Genomic DNA, 13,812 nt, shown 5'->3' with positions numbered 1-13,812 from the left:
TCCAGTGATGAACAACTAATAAAATATAGAAAACTAAAGCGAGAAGGTCCATATTTCCTTGAGGAGACTGGCAGCCAGAAGTATGAATATGACACCAAGCTCCAAACTAAACCAGTGGCTTGCCAAGAAGTACTAATGTCCATCGGTTTCCAAGGCTGTGAGACTTGGACCTGCCACAGTTATAATACCACTTTCCTTGAACCTATTTCATTAGTATCCCTTACAATCCACCCAGAACATTACATGGCAAAATAGGATCATCAGCAAAGAAGCCTTGGGAAAGAGCCCATCTCTCAACACTTAAATCTGTTGCAGACACAGCCCTGCTGAGCCTGAGGTGCGCATAAGCTCGGGACGGGTGATGCTGTACTTTGTCATTAGCTGAGGTGGTGAGACCTCATGCCTAGTGTGTATGGACTCAGAATACAGAGTGGGTCGGGGGGCCTCTGGAGGACCAGCTTCCGTGGTGCAGCGTAACTGCTGGGAGCTCCAGAGGCAGGCCCACCAGCCTGGCAGGTGGCAGGTGGCAGGTGGCGATGGGCTGCCTCCCCCTGAACAGGAGAAAGAGGTAGTTTACAAAGTGAAGAGGGAGAACCCTAGAGTCCATAGCCCATCACCTGGATGCTTGCTTTCTCCTTGTTGTGAATGGGGTGTAGACAGAATCACTGCTCGGGCAGAGGTCCCTTCAACCGCAGTCACAAATGAATGTTATCACCGGCTATAACAGTCCTAGAACCCCTTCATCTATGGGTTTAGGGAGGCAGACAGGAGATGAGAGATTGAAGTGTGTTTGCATGGCATGTTATCTAAGACTGAGAAAACATCCGTTGTCCTTATCAAAGAACGAGGGAGCCACACCGAAGCATGCTGGGGACTAAGACTCTCTAAGACCCCTATTCTCCTGCCCCAGGCAAGGGTCGTATTTAAATATATGCACGATTTTGTGTCTTCTTAGATCCTGTATTGTCTGTTTGACATCTCTTCATCACAGAGCCAGTTAACTATGTTTTCTGTATTCTTGATGCTTTCGCATTTGGGACCTTACAGGGCCAGGGAGAGACCGCCCATCCCAAGGCTAGCTAATTCCTAAAGATCATATCAGCTTGCCCACGAGTATGCCTTTCAAACAGAAACCAACTAATCCCAAGTTTATATCCTCAGCCACCTCCTTATCTAACTCTCACACGGAAAACCCACATTTCCCTTGCCCCAAATCACTCCAGGGCCAGGTATCAGGCAGCTGGAACCCACCGTTGTAGCCCAGAGCCCACGGTAGTTATTAAAACTAGCCAGTCTTAAGCTGTTTACCCTGCCCTGCCTTGCCTTTTCCAGGGAAATCCCAAATAAGGCTCTTGCCTAGACTTTCTCCTCGCTCCTATCTTCCATCTCTTGACCACACTGGTGTTTTCTCCTGTGAGGCACGTAGTGACCCTCTCTCTGGGACCCTGAGTATAATCAGCTTCTTCCTGCCAAGCCTTATTCTCCTCTCCTGCATAGTCACACTGACTTGACCATACCATACCCAACTCGTACATTCTTAGAATATACGGCAACAGAGAGAATATCTTTAATGTGCTTCACAAGGAACCAGGAAAAAATCTGAATCAATTAGGTTGATATCACCAAATTCTAAGCAACTGGTCACGGCACTCCCTTCATTATAGGCTGTATTCTACAAGTGATGTTTTAACAGTATGTGTGGTGCTAGCCTCGCTCTGGCTGCAGCCACACAAGAAGGATGTGGATCCCTCTACGTGGCCAAATCGCCTGGCTGTCAGCCATTGAAATTTCATGCTTTCCTGTCCTGAGGCCTCTTTCTTTTCGTTTGGTAACTGTTCCTACATTCAGAAACAAAACTCAAGCATAGCAGAACAACCTGGTTGGAAGTGGGGGAGGAACAACCTGGCTTTCAGTTTGGAGGAAGTAGAGGGATACTTCTAAGATCCCACCCAAAGGGGGTTCATTTGCCTTAAAGAAAACCGGGGAACTCCATTTCTCAAGTGGATTAAGAAGTGGACCACTGAGAGAGATAACATCAGAAAATTGGTATTGTCTCTTGCTGAGCTGGCAAACTCCCAAGAGAGGAGTGATGATTCTTCAATTGTTAACAATTACCACTTTGTTATAAAGAGACAGGGAAAGTGCAGTGGCCCCTTTCTCAAATTACGTTTATGTTACAGAAGCACACACACACCCACTGGAAAAAATGCTCGGCACCCTGGGTGGTTAGACTTGTGCCTACCACCCCAGCTTGTAGCAGATTCGTATTGTCCTGTGTAACAACCCTTCACTTTGGGGGGGAAAGGATCCTGTTTATTCTTGTATTCCTGAACTGGGCAGGTAACCAACATAACATTGCCTTACTCTGTGAGTTTTTATACTTATCACTACAAGCTATCAGTCTATACTCTGTGGATGTGTGGAACCCACGCATCTTGCTGCTGGTTTCAAAGAAATGCTTGTTATAGGTACACACCTTTGCTTTACCGTCCTTATATCCTCAGGTCGTAATTGCTCCTAAATGTTCTAAAGAAAGAAAATGGCATGCTATGCCATGCCTGTCTTTGGAAAAAGCAAGCTTTGTACATGGAAATATTTACAACTCTGCTTGCCTGATCTGTAGAATTTACTGGGCCCCAAAGTGTGTGGGTGGGTAACTGTAGGGCGTGGAAAATGGTGGCTTGAAGTCTATTGCTCCGTTGGCATGATCGGCATTGACATTTATTCTTTCAAATTATAAAGGAAAAGACTCGGCTTTTCTTGTCCTCAGAATGAAGAGCATCACTAGTAAACACAGAACAATAGTCTCTTACGCTTCTTTGTCTACTCCTCTTTTGAACATGCCAGCGTTTCCATTCAGGACTCCTGTAGGTACCAGGGCTCCTTAACCCAAAGCCAGGTTAAGTAGTTATCTGCTACCAGAGAGGAACAGCTTGAATGGGCAGCATGTCCCCTTAGCTCTGTGGGTAAAACGTAGCATGTATCCCCAGTGCAAGAGGATGTCACTTGGAAAACCAACCCGGTTGTAAGATGATGAGGTGAATTGAAAGTCAGCTGGTTAGAAGTTGCTGTTTTAGTGTTATTTATTTGTTTATGGTTATCAGGTTAAAAAATCACTCCTTTTTACATTCAGTTGGACTGAAAAATGGCTTTGAGGTGTTTTTCCCCCTTCCATTCACTTCTCATTTGCTTCCCAGAGAAATTAAGACATGTTTGTTCATGGGACGAACCCAAATGAAGATATTTTAGAATTCGACCAGCGTTTTGTTTTTTTGGTGGTGGTTGTTGTTGTTTTAATTTCTTATGGCTAAGCTGCAAAATGTATTAGGTAATGAATTGTTTGTAGTTAATCGGGTATTGGAACCTGGCATCTTGAAAACCACAGCTCTTTTTTAGAAAGACGACTCCTTGCAGGCCTTCTTCTGTGTTTGGCCATCCTTGCTGCCGTTCTCCGAGATAAATTGCCGTTGTGTGTACGTACATATTCTTACCCTCCTCTTTTATGCAGAGAAGTCGAGTTGTCTCAATAGCCTTTTGATTAATAAAAGAGAGACAGCCTCAGTTTACCTCTGTTAAGGAAAGTTAGTGTACATAAGCGTAGGGAACAGTCTATGGGGCCAGACCTCATAAAAACCTACAACCGTATTCGGGACCATTAGCGGTGGCTAATCAGTGGCTCACCAACACGCCTGCCAGTCTGTCCCTGTGCCGAGGTCAGCGGCTGACCTCCACCATTCTCCCCGGTAGCGACTCCGCCACCCTCCGGACCCCGCCTCTCTCAGTGTCATGGTTTCTCTCTCCATTTGCAGCTTTCCAAGGGCAGAATTCGAATACTTGGCACTCATTCATCCCACAAAGTGCCACATAACTAAGGGTGGCCGCTGTGAGCTGCAGCCAAATGCCAGCCTGCTGCCATGCGAGCATGATGACGTGACGCAGAGCCGCCGACACAGGTGCTTTCGGAAGTTTCCTTGAGGTGGCAGGTACAGCATACTCTGCGTCACTAGCATAGAGTCTTAAAACATAAAACCGCATGCAGGGAAATAATAAAGTATAAGGGGAAAATCAAGGCCGGAAGTCAAGATATTTCACATTTTTCAAATGTAAGACCAAATAAAATTACGATAATCAAGGTTAAATGTGGTTCTGAGTCTTCTCTAGCAGTCAGGACAAAAAGGAAACATGATGCATCAGGGTACATAGTTCTCATTTTCAAAAAGGAAGAAAATTAAGCTTTTTCCTAGCTCTTTTTTTTTCTTTTAAGATTTTATGTATTTATTTGAGAGAGAGAATGAGTGGAGGGTGGAGGGGCGAGGGGGAGAGAGAGAGAGAGAGAGAGAGAGAGAGGGAAGCAGACTCCCCACTGAGCAGGAAGCCCATTGTGGGGCTCCATCCCAGGACCCTGAGATCGTGACTGACAAGAAGGCAGACGCTTAACTGACTGAGCCACCCAGGGGCCCCTTCCTAGCTCTTGTTCTAAAATAACTATTTCACATGCTTTAGAGAGAGGACATTGAACGAAGTAACGGTGCCCTCACAACACAGTGGCGTGTTTCACGGGGCTACTTCTCAGTGTGAGGTACGTGAAGGCAAAACACGTCAGTTCAAGTCAGTGAAGACAGGTCCGTGAGGGACAAAACTATTACAGCCCGAGTCCCTTTGTGGTCCAGAATAATCCAAGAGTAAGATAATGATTATGTAGAAGGTCGGATGGACTGCATGTGTCTTAGACATATAACTTCTCTCGGGTGATTGCTCGGTAGGAGCTAGTTGTGCTCTTAGGCAAGGATGCAGATGCCTGGTCTTCTGCATGGTCAGTTGAAGATGCACGGATGTGCTCTGGAAAGCAGGTGGCAGAGGAAACGTCTCGTGAAAACTGCGGAGCTAAGCACTGTCGTCACCCGTCATATGGCATGTTTATTCTCTGTCCCTCTACTCATATTTACATCCCTCTGCCTAGACACCTCATGCCTGCTTCCCCCTAATAGGGCTAATTCCTATTTGTCCTTCCTCCTTTCTAACCCTAGCCCACTCCCACCCCCAGGATGATGTAGATGCTTTTTGACTGTGCTTACTGCTATCTGCTCTGGCATTTACAGCACTCTAGTGTCTTTCTGGATTACTTGACCGGTCCCCCACCAGGGCTGTAATTCCCTGGAGGCAAGGAGGAGATCTCACTTGATTCTGAAACCCTGGGGCCTGGCACAGTGCCCAGGCCATAGTAGGGACTTAAAAAACTGATTGAATGGATGAGTGAGTGAATTTTCATATTTCTGCCAACACCTGGAATCCCTGTCCACATACACAAATCCTTCTTATCCTCTAAAGGTCCAGTTAGGTTTTGTCTTGTCTGATAATGTGTATTCATATAATTAGATTTATCTTGCCTGTTCTCCTGGCTTCAAGTAAAATGCTTAATCTTGAGTTAAAATGCTTTAACCTTAAAGATTTCATAAATAATGCATTTTATTATTAAACAGTCTTAAAAATCAGAATAACATTCCTTATAAATTACCTCGTACAGTATTTCTAGCCTTCTTCTTGAAATATTATAAAACTACTTCCTGGAAAACAGAGAATGACTGGTCACTATCCTTCAGATGACAACTTCTTACACACATTGGGAGCCTACTCTAAACTCATTTGTTACAAAGCAGAATCCACTATAAAGACCTTCTACTTTAGACCACATCCAAGGATCTCACTTTAAGGGAACAAAGTCGAAATGAGGTTTAGTTTTTTTGAGAAACACCCTCCTTCAGCTTTTGTCCCTCTATGCCAACTGATGGGAGCTCTTTGACCTTATAACACAGATCAGGTTTTGTTTTTGGACACTAAACTGTCTTTTTTATTCTTTTTTGATTTCTTCGTGAATTTTTTAGGCTTCTCCTAAATTGTCTACTACCTGAAACTGAACACCATACTCTAGTCGTAGAGATCCACCTAGTATTATGTGTAGGGTAAGTAATATATGACTTCTGGAGGCATATATTATATTTTATTTATAGTGCACAGTGCTCTCAAAAACAAAACAAGTTCTCTCAACCTTTACCTCCTACCTTCCCTACTTACTCTTGCTTCAACTTCAGTGCCATAGTCTGGTGTTTCTGAAAAACTTTAAAAATAGAATTACCGTATGATTCAGAAATTCCACTTCTGGATATATAAACAAAAGGAACTGAAAGGAGGGTCTTTTTGTTTGTTTGTTTGTTTGTTTTAAAGATTTTATTTATTTATTTGACAGAGATAGAGAGCCAGCAGAGAGGGAACACAAGCAGGGGGAGTGGGAGAGGAAGAAGCAGGCTCATAGCGGAGGAGCCTGACGTGGGGCTCGATCTCATAACGCTGGGATCACGCCCTGAGCCGAAGGCAGACGCTTAACCGCTGTGCCACCCAGGTGCCCCTGAAAGGAGGGTCTTGAACAAATGTTTGTACACTCATGTACATAGCAGCTTTATTCACAATAGCCTAAATGTGGAAGCAGCCCACGTGTCCATCCACAGACGAATGGATCAACGAGACATGGTGTGTACATACAATGGAATAGTAGTCAGCCTTTCAAGAGGAAGGAAATTCTGACACACATTACATCATGGACAAACCTAGAGGATTTATGCTAACTGAAATGAGCCAATCACAGGAAGACAAATAGTGTATAATTCTACTTATTTGAGGTAGCTAGAGCAGTCAAATTCAGAGACAGAAAGCAGAATGGTTGTTACCAGGGCTGGCCAGATGGGAGAATGGGTGGTTATTTTTCACTGGGTACAGAGTTTCGGTTTTGTTTTTTTGTTTTTAAATAGGCTCCATGTGGGGCTTGAAGTCACGACCCTGAGATCAAGACCTGAGCTTACCCAGCTGAGCCACCCAGGTGCCCCCCGAGTTGCAGTTTTTTAAGATGAAAAAAGTTCCGCAGATAGATGGTAATGATGATTGCCCAATGTGAATGTTCCTAATGCCCTGAACTGTTCCCTTCAAAGTGGTTAAGTGATCATTTTTCCCCTGTCCCCCACCTCCGGCAGCTGCGAACCTGTTCTCTGCGTCTGTGAGCTTGGTTTGGGTTGGTTTGTTTTTTTTAGATGTCAAATGTAAGTGAGATCACATGGTGTATGCCTTTTTCTGTCTGACTTATTTTACTTCAGTATAATGTCCTCAGGGTCCATCCATGTTGACACAAATGACAAGACTTCATTCTTTTTTATGGCTGAATAATACTCTATTGTGTATATGTCCCTCATTTTTGTTATTTGTTCATCCATTAACGGACACTTAGATTGTTTCTACATTTTGGTTATAAATAATGCAATGAACAGAGGGTGAACATGCAGTGAATTAGTGGTTTTGTTTTCTTTGGGTAAATACCCAGAAGTGGAATTGCTGGATCATATGGAAGTATAGTTTTAATATTTTGAGGAACCTCCACAGTGTTTTACATAGTGGCCATACCAGTTTACATCTCCGCCAACAGTGCAACGCTTATTATTTCTTTTCTTTTTGATACTAGCCATTCTAACAGGTGTGAGGTGCTATCTCCATGTGGTTTTGGTTTGCATTTCCCTGGTGATTAGGAATGTTGAGCACCTTCACCTGTACTTGTCGGCCATTTGTATGTCTTCTTCAGAAATATGTCTATTGGGTTCCTCTGCCATGTTTATTTTAAGTAGGCTCCATGTCCAGCATGGAGCCCAGTGTGGGGCTTGAACTCATGACCCTGAGATCAAGACCTGAGGTGAGATCAAGAGTCAGATGCTTGACTGAGCCACCCAGATGCCCCTCTTCTGCCATTTTTAATTGGATTGTTTGTTTTTACTACAGAGTTTTATGAGTTCTTTATATATTTTGGATATTAACCCTATATCAGATACATGATTCGCAAATATTTTCTTCCATTTGGCAGGTCGCCTTTTCATTTTGTTGTTTCCTTTACTGTAGAGAGGCTTTTTGGTTTGATGTAGTCCCACTTGTTTATTTTTGCTGTTGTTGCCTTTCCTTTGATGTCAAAACCAAAAAATCATCACCAAGACCCATGTTAAGGAGCTTACCGCTTATGTTTTCTTCTGGGAGTTTTATGGTTTTAGGTCTTACTTTCAAGTCTTTAGTCCATTTTTTAGTTAATTTTTGTGTGTGGTTGAGATAGGGGTCCAATTTCATTCTTTTATACGTGGCTGTCTAGTTTTTCCAACACCATTTGTTGGATACTGTCCTTTTCCCATTGTATGTTTTTGGCTCCTTTGTCCTAAATTACGTGACCATATATGCATGGCTTTATTTCTGGGTTCTCTCTTCTTTTCTGTTGGTCAGTGTGTCTGCTTTTATGCCAGTGCCATATGTCGTACTGTTTTGATTTCTAGAGCTTTGTAATATAGTTGGAAATCAGGAAGCATAATGCCTCCAGCTTTGTTCTTCTTTGTCAAGATAGCTTTGGCTCTTTGGGGTCTTTTGTGGTTCCATAGAAATTTTAGGATTGTTTGTTTTATTTCTGTGAAAAATGCCATTGGAATTTTGATATGGATTACACTGAATCTGTAGATTGCCTTGTGTAGTATTGACATTTTAACAATATTAATTCTTCCAGTCCATGAGCATGGAATATTTTCCATTTATTTGTTGTCTTCTTCAATTTCTTTCATCAATGTCTTATAGTGTTCGGTATATAACTCTTTCACATCCTTGGTTAAATTTATTCCTAAATATTTTTTTTCTCTTTGATATAATTGTCAATGCAGTTATTTTCTTAAGTACTCCCATAGTTTGTTGTTACTGTATAGAAATGTAACAGATTTTTGTATATTGATTTTGTATCCTGAAACTTTACTGAATTCGTTTATTAGTTTTAAGAGTTTTCTGGGGGGGGGGTCTTGGGGTTCTGTCTTTATAATATCATGTCATCTACTAATAGAGACAGTTTTACTTATTTTCTGATTTGGATGCCTTTTATTTCTTGTGTATGCATCTTGCTAGGACTTCTAATACCATGTTGAATAAAAGTGGGGAGGGCGGGCATCCTTGTCTTGTTCTTGATCTTAGAGGACAAGCTGTCAGCTCTTTGCTATTGAGTATGATGTCAGCTACGGGCCTGTCATATTTGGCCTTTATTGTGTTGAGGAATGTTCCCTCTATACCCAGTTTGTTGAGAGTTTTTATCATAAATGTATGGTGAATTTTGTCACATGCTTTTTATGCATCATTGAGATGATCCTATAATTTAATTTTTATCCTTCATTTTGTTAATGTGGTGTGTCACGTTGATTTGCAGACGTGGCACCGTTGTTGCATGCGTGGAATAAACCCCACTTGATCATGGTGTACGACCCTTTTACTGCATTGCTGAATTCAGTTTGACTGGTTTGTTGAGGATTTTTGCATCTACGTTCAGCAAAGATATTGGCCTGAAATTTTCTTCTGGTAGCCTTGTCGGGTTTTAGTACCAGGGTAATGTTGGACTCGTAAAATGACTTTGAAAGTGTGTAGAAGAGGAGGGAACCCTTCTACATTTTAGAAGAGTTTGGGAAAGATTGACATTAATTCTGTAAATGTTTGGTGGAATTCACCAATGAAGCTGCCTGGTCCTGGACTTCTGTATGTTGGAAGGTTTTTGATTACTGACTCGATCTCATTTATGTTATGTGTATTTTACCACAATTTAAAAAAGACGATAGATTATGTGTGTAATGCACCTTATACAGTGTTTGGCACATGATAGGTACTCAGTAAATGGTGGTTCTTACTATTTGTCGCGTTCAAAGCACATGGTATCACAAAGTTCCCCTGATGATCTTTGAGGTCATGTTGTTAAACGTCGAAAGTTAGATCCCCTAGAAAGTAAACTCTAGGATGGAGATTGGTGTGCAGGAGGTTTATTGAGGGGTGCTCCTGGGATCGATTCCTATAGAGGGGAAGGGAATGGAAGGAAATGGGATTGGACTACGGGAGACATTGGGCTGTGGCACAGCGACAAGGACGGGCTCGGTTGGTGCCACAGGGAATACAAAGCCGGCCTGTCAGAGCTGTGAGTTGTAGTGAGGGAGCTGGGATACTGCTTTTGTACGTACTTTAAGCCGATCCGTCATTAGATATGGGCTGCCTGGGAAGAGGACATGCCTTTGACAACTGAAACTCCTTATTTCCGTGGCTCCTAGTTCGTTCAGGCTTATCTCCTGTCCTCTGTATTAATGAGTAAAATTTCCATGCTGTCAGTCCTATCGGTGAGGAAGGAATCAGGGAATTTTCAGCTGGCTGCAGTAGTGCTTTCCAGACTGTCCCTATTGGAGCACTAGTTATTACCTTTCCAGGCCTGTGTGGACTGGTACTTTTGTAAAATACACTAAAAATAAATTACTAGAGAAACTAAATAAGAAAAGAAGACATCTAACCCACCAGCTCAAATTCATTATTATTAGATTCACCAGGCATAAAATTGCTGGCCATATTCAATAATAGATTTTAACTGCCTACTTTCGAATTCAAATTTGTCTCATTGTAGACTAATAACAAAGAGTTCTCAGGCTGGTACCAATCCGGGACTCCACTCTAAATAGTCCTGGGTTATAGGACTCTTGCAAAACATTGTTGGTGTCCTTCCTAGCCAACACTGGCCGTATATACATTGAGTTATGTGAATGTGGTGTTTCAACCTCGAGACCCGATCTTTGCTCTTGCGGGGGAATCCATAGTTCTCTTCAAGTCTGGCCTGAACCCTGGAATACCATGAACACCATAGGTTCCAGATATATATAGTCCTGAGGCCATTCCTTACTCATGTTTTCATCTGCTTCCTCCTAGAATCAATTACGTAAATGAGAAAAGAGATGGAGTTTATAAGGATCTAATGGACGAAAGGGACAGAGACTGTTTTCTTGTTTTGTTAGTCATCAGGCCGCTCCTGTTCCTGACTCATCTCTCAGCATCACCCTCTCAGGACATTTGGTGTCGGGATAGGGAGATAAGAGGACAGGGAAAGGAGGTCTGCCAAGTAGAGTATAACCTTCAGGAAAGAGGTGCTAGTAAAAACAAAGGAGTCTTGATCTAGTCAAAGAGTTTATCAAGCTTTATCATTTAGTTCAGGGAGTTCGACCTAACCCACGGTTGTAGCTTTGGTTGATCTATGAGTCCCCTGCATTTGTGCCTTTATTCAAGAGGATGCTCAGAGTGACCCGAAAACTAATAGTAACTTAATTCTCTAGTTTGAAATATGGATTCGGTTTCCCTACTTGCAAGGAGTCAAGCTCGAGTCACCAAACATTCTCATTTGGACCTATGTTACTAGCTTCTCCCAGCATCAACCCTTGCCGTCCCTGCTCTTTCTTTCCATTCTCCACATCACTGTGCACTAAGCTTTTCAAAATGCAAGCTGTTTCTGACACACACGCCACTTAAAGCCCTTCAGAAAAGCTGACCATTACTCTTAAGATAAGGGTAAAACTAGATAAGAGGTCTCACATGGCCTGCCTACCTTTCATCCTGATGTCACACCGTCTGCCCTCCGTGCTTCCTCCACACTAGCCATCCTGGCCGTCTCTGAGCTCCCCCCACCGTCCCTGGGTCCACAGAGCTTCCTCTCATGCTCTCCTCCCACCCTCGGGTGTGTTTGCTTTTTCTGGCCTCTCTGACAGGGCATGTCCCCATTACAGAGACCCGTGCAGCGCTCCTTTGTGGCATTTGTTACAGTTCCTTGCGATTTTCCATTGGTGTCTGTCTTCCTCACTAGACTGCGGCAGTGTCACTCACCTTCGTACGCCCCGGGTGGAGCATAAAACCTGGTATAGAGCAGGCCTGCCGCAGGTATTTGTAGTTGGGTGAGTTAGCATTCTCTTCCTCACTTAGAGGAAACCAAGGTGCAGAGACTAGGAAACAGCTTCAGTCCACGTAACTGGTGGATGGAGAAGTGGGTTTGAACCTAAATGTGACTTCAGAGCCCTTGCTCTTCACCAGTATAATAACAGCGACAATGGGCCTCTTTTTATCCAGCACGTGTTATATGCCAGCATTGTGGCTCGGTCACATTTCATCGTTTCAACCAGACAAAAGAAGGTGGCTTTGTTATCTAGTTTGCGTATGAGCAGACTAAGGCTGAGAGAAGTGAAGTACCTTGTCCAAGTCCCACAATCAATGGTGGAGCTGAAATCCAAAGCCAGACAGCTTTATTTCCAGAACTTGCTGAGCTGCCTCGTCATATCAAAATGCTAGGCCCCGCAAGATGATTTCATGTTCCCAGCTTCATTTTCCTCATGGAGCTAGGTGGCTGGTAGCCCGACCCTCCAGCCCGAATCTCTCCGAAGTGTCTGGTGGTTATCTCCAATCACTCAGTTAGGGGGGATTCCTGGTAGTGTGGAGGCATTTATGAGCGAGGTGGGCTTGCCTTTCCTCCAAGTACTTCACATTCCCTATTTGGATGGAACCAGACCGGGAAGGGGGAGGATAAGGATCAAGGTGGGCCTGTGCCTCCACTCCCACTGACCATTGGGAGGGTTGGGGAAGGTGATAGGCTTTCCCGCGCCTCCTGCAACACCTCTGAAGGGGCTGCAGTTCTGACTGGCAGAGGGAACTTAGATGGGAATGGAGCAAGGAACCTGGGCAGCAGGAGGGGAGTAAAGGTGGGAGGTGGGAAGGTTGGGGGAAAAGGGAGAGGACAGAAGAGCTTTCCCTTCAGGTAACAGAAACTCAAAACACCAGTGGCTTATATAAGTGAAGGATTTATTTTTCTTACATGTCAAGAAATTCGGAGACAGCTAGCACAGCTCTTCAGCGATGTAATGGAGGAGCCAAGCTCCTCTCTTCTGCTCGACCAACCCTAAAGCGTTGGCATTCATTTTTGGGTGGGGGGGGGTGGTCACAGGGTGGTTCCTGTTCCTACTGGCATTGTGTCCATGTTCCAGACAAGAAAGGGGTTTGGGAGGAAAGGCAAAAGACAGATGCCAGCTAAATCTCCCCACTTTAAAAAAAACTTCCTTGGAAGCCCAGCAGTTCCAACTAATACATCATTGGCCCGCCCTGGACCCCAGGCCCGCTTCTCCTAGCAACAAACGAGTCTGGAGAGGCAGTCTTTTGGCTGGGCACACTGCCTCCCCAAGCAAACTGAACTTCTCTTATTGTGGGATAAGGGGAGAATGGGTGTTGAGAAACATCCATCAGTTTCTGTCACAACACGTTTTTTTCCATAGACTCCTCCCCTGCTGGATGGACTCCATCACCTTTCTGCAGCCCTTCTCCACCAGCTTCTTGACTCTGCAAAGAGGAACACCATTCCTTAACCCTAGTTTGCCCTAGAGCTTGCTCTTAGTATGTGGGGGCTGGGAGGGGGGTGTACCTGATAACCTGAAGGTTTCAGGAACACAAGAGAGTCCTCATCTTCCTGGAGGAAAGGTCATTACAAGAGAGGAGGATGGGGGAAAAAATGAGCCATAGAGAAAAAAAAAGAACCCTGTAAATGCGTTTCTTAATTAAAATGATAAATCTGCTCTAAGCATAGTATAAATTTACAGTATAGCACATTCATTTGCGTGAACTATTCACTATCTGCTCTTGATTGTTCTGTAGCAGAATGATTACGTACACTCAAATTATGCAGGTTAACCTGGTTGTTAAGTTTAACTTTATTACAATACTAAATTCTTTTCATGTGTGTTGTCTTCCTGAGGTTTTGCTCACAGTACAGCTGCTTCAGAAACTGAGAGAGGTTATTAATGACCCCTGTTTCATTTAAAGAAAAGCTTCCTTGTGCTTCAGGTCTTTGCTGAGATTCTCCAAAAAGAATACAGCTGGAGCCTGGTAGTAATGAGTCAGAGAATTTTAAACAGGATGTAAAACTAACAA

General features: G+C 43.6%; 1 protein-coding gene across 44 annotated transcripts in view; it reads left to right on the top strand.

Moving 5' to 3' along the window:
• TTLL5 (tubulin tyrosine ligase like 5) overlaps positions 1-13,812 on the top strand; it is a 277,235-nt gene that overhangs the window by 236,554 nt on the left and 26,869 nt on the right. For 18 of the 44 annotated variants that reach the window (XR_008961400.1, XR_008961417.1, XR_008961418.1 and 15 more), the window contains one exon: positions 3,810-3,983. The exons of the other annotated variants lie outside the window; for them this stretch is intronic. The gene's annotated coding sequence lies outside the window, so the exon portion shown is untranslated. The remainder of the gene's footprint in view (positions 1-3,809; positions 3,984-13,812) is intronic. 44 annotated transcript variants of the gene reach the window in all.

This window comes from Ursus arctos, unplaced genomic scaffold (genome assembly GCF_023065955.2).
Source record: "Ursus arctos isolate Adak ecotype North America unplaced genomic scaffold, UrsArc2.0 scaffold_25, whole genome shotgun sequence".
Classification (NCBI taxonomy): domain Eukaryota; kingdom Metazoa; phylum Chordata; class Mammalia; order Carnivora; family Ursidae; genus Ursus; species Ursus arctos.
The sequence above is the reverse complement of the archived record's forward strand: the minus strand, read 5'-3'. Positions and strand labels throughout refer to the sequence as shown.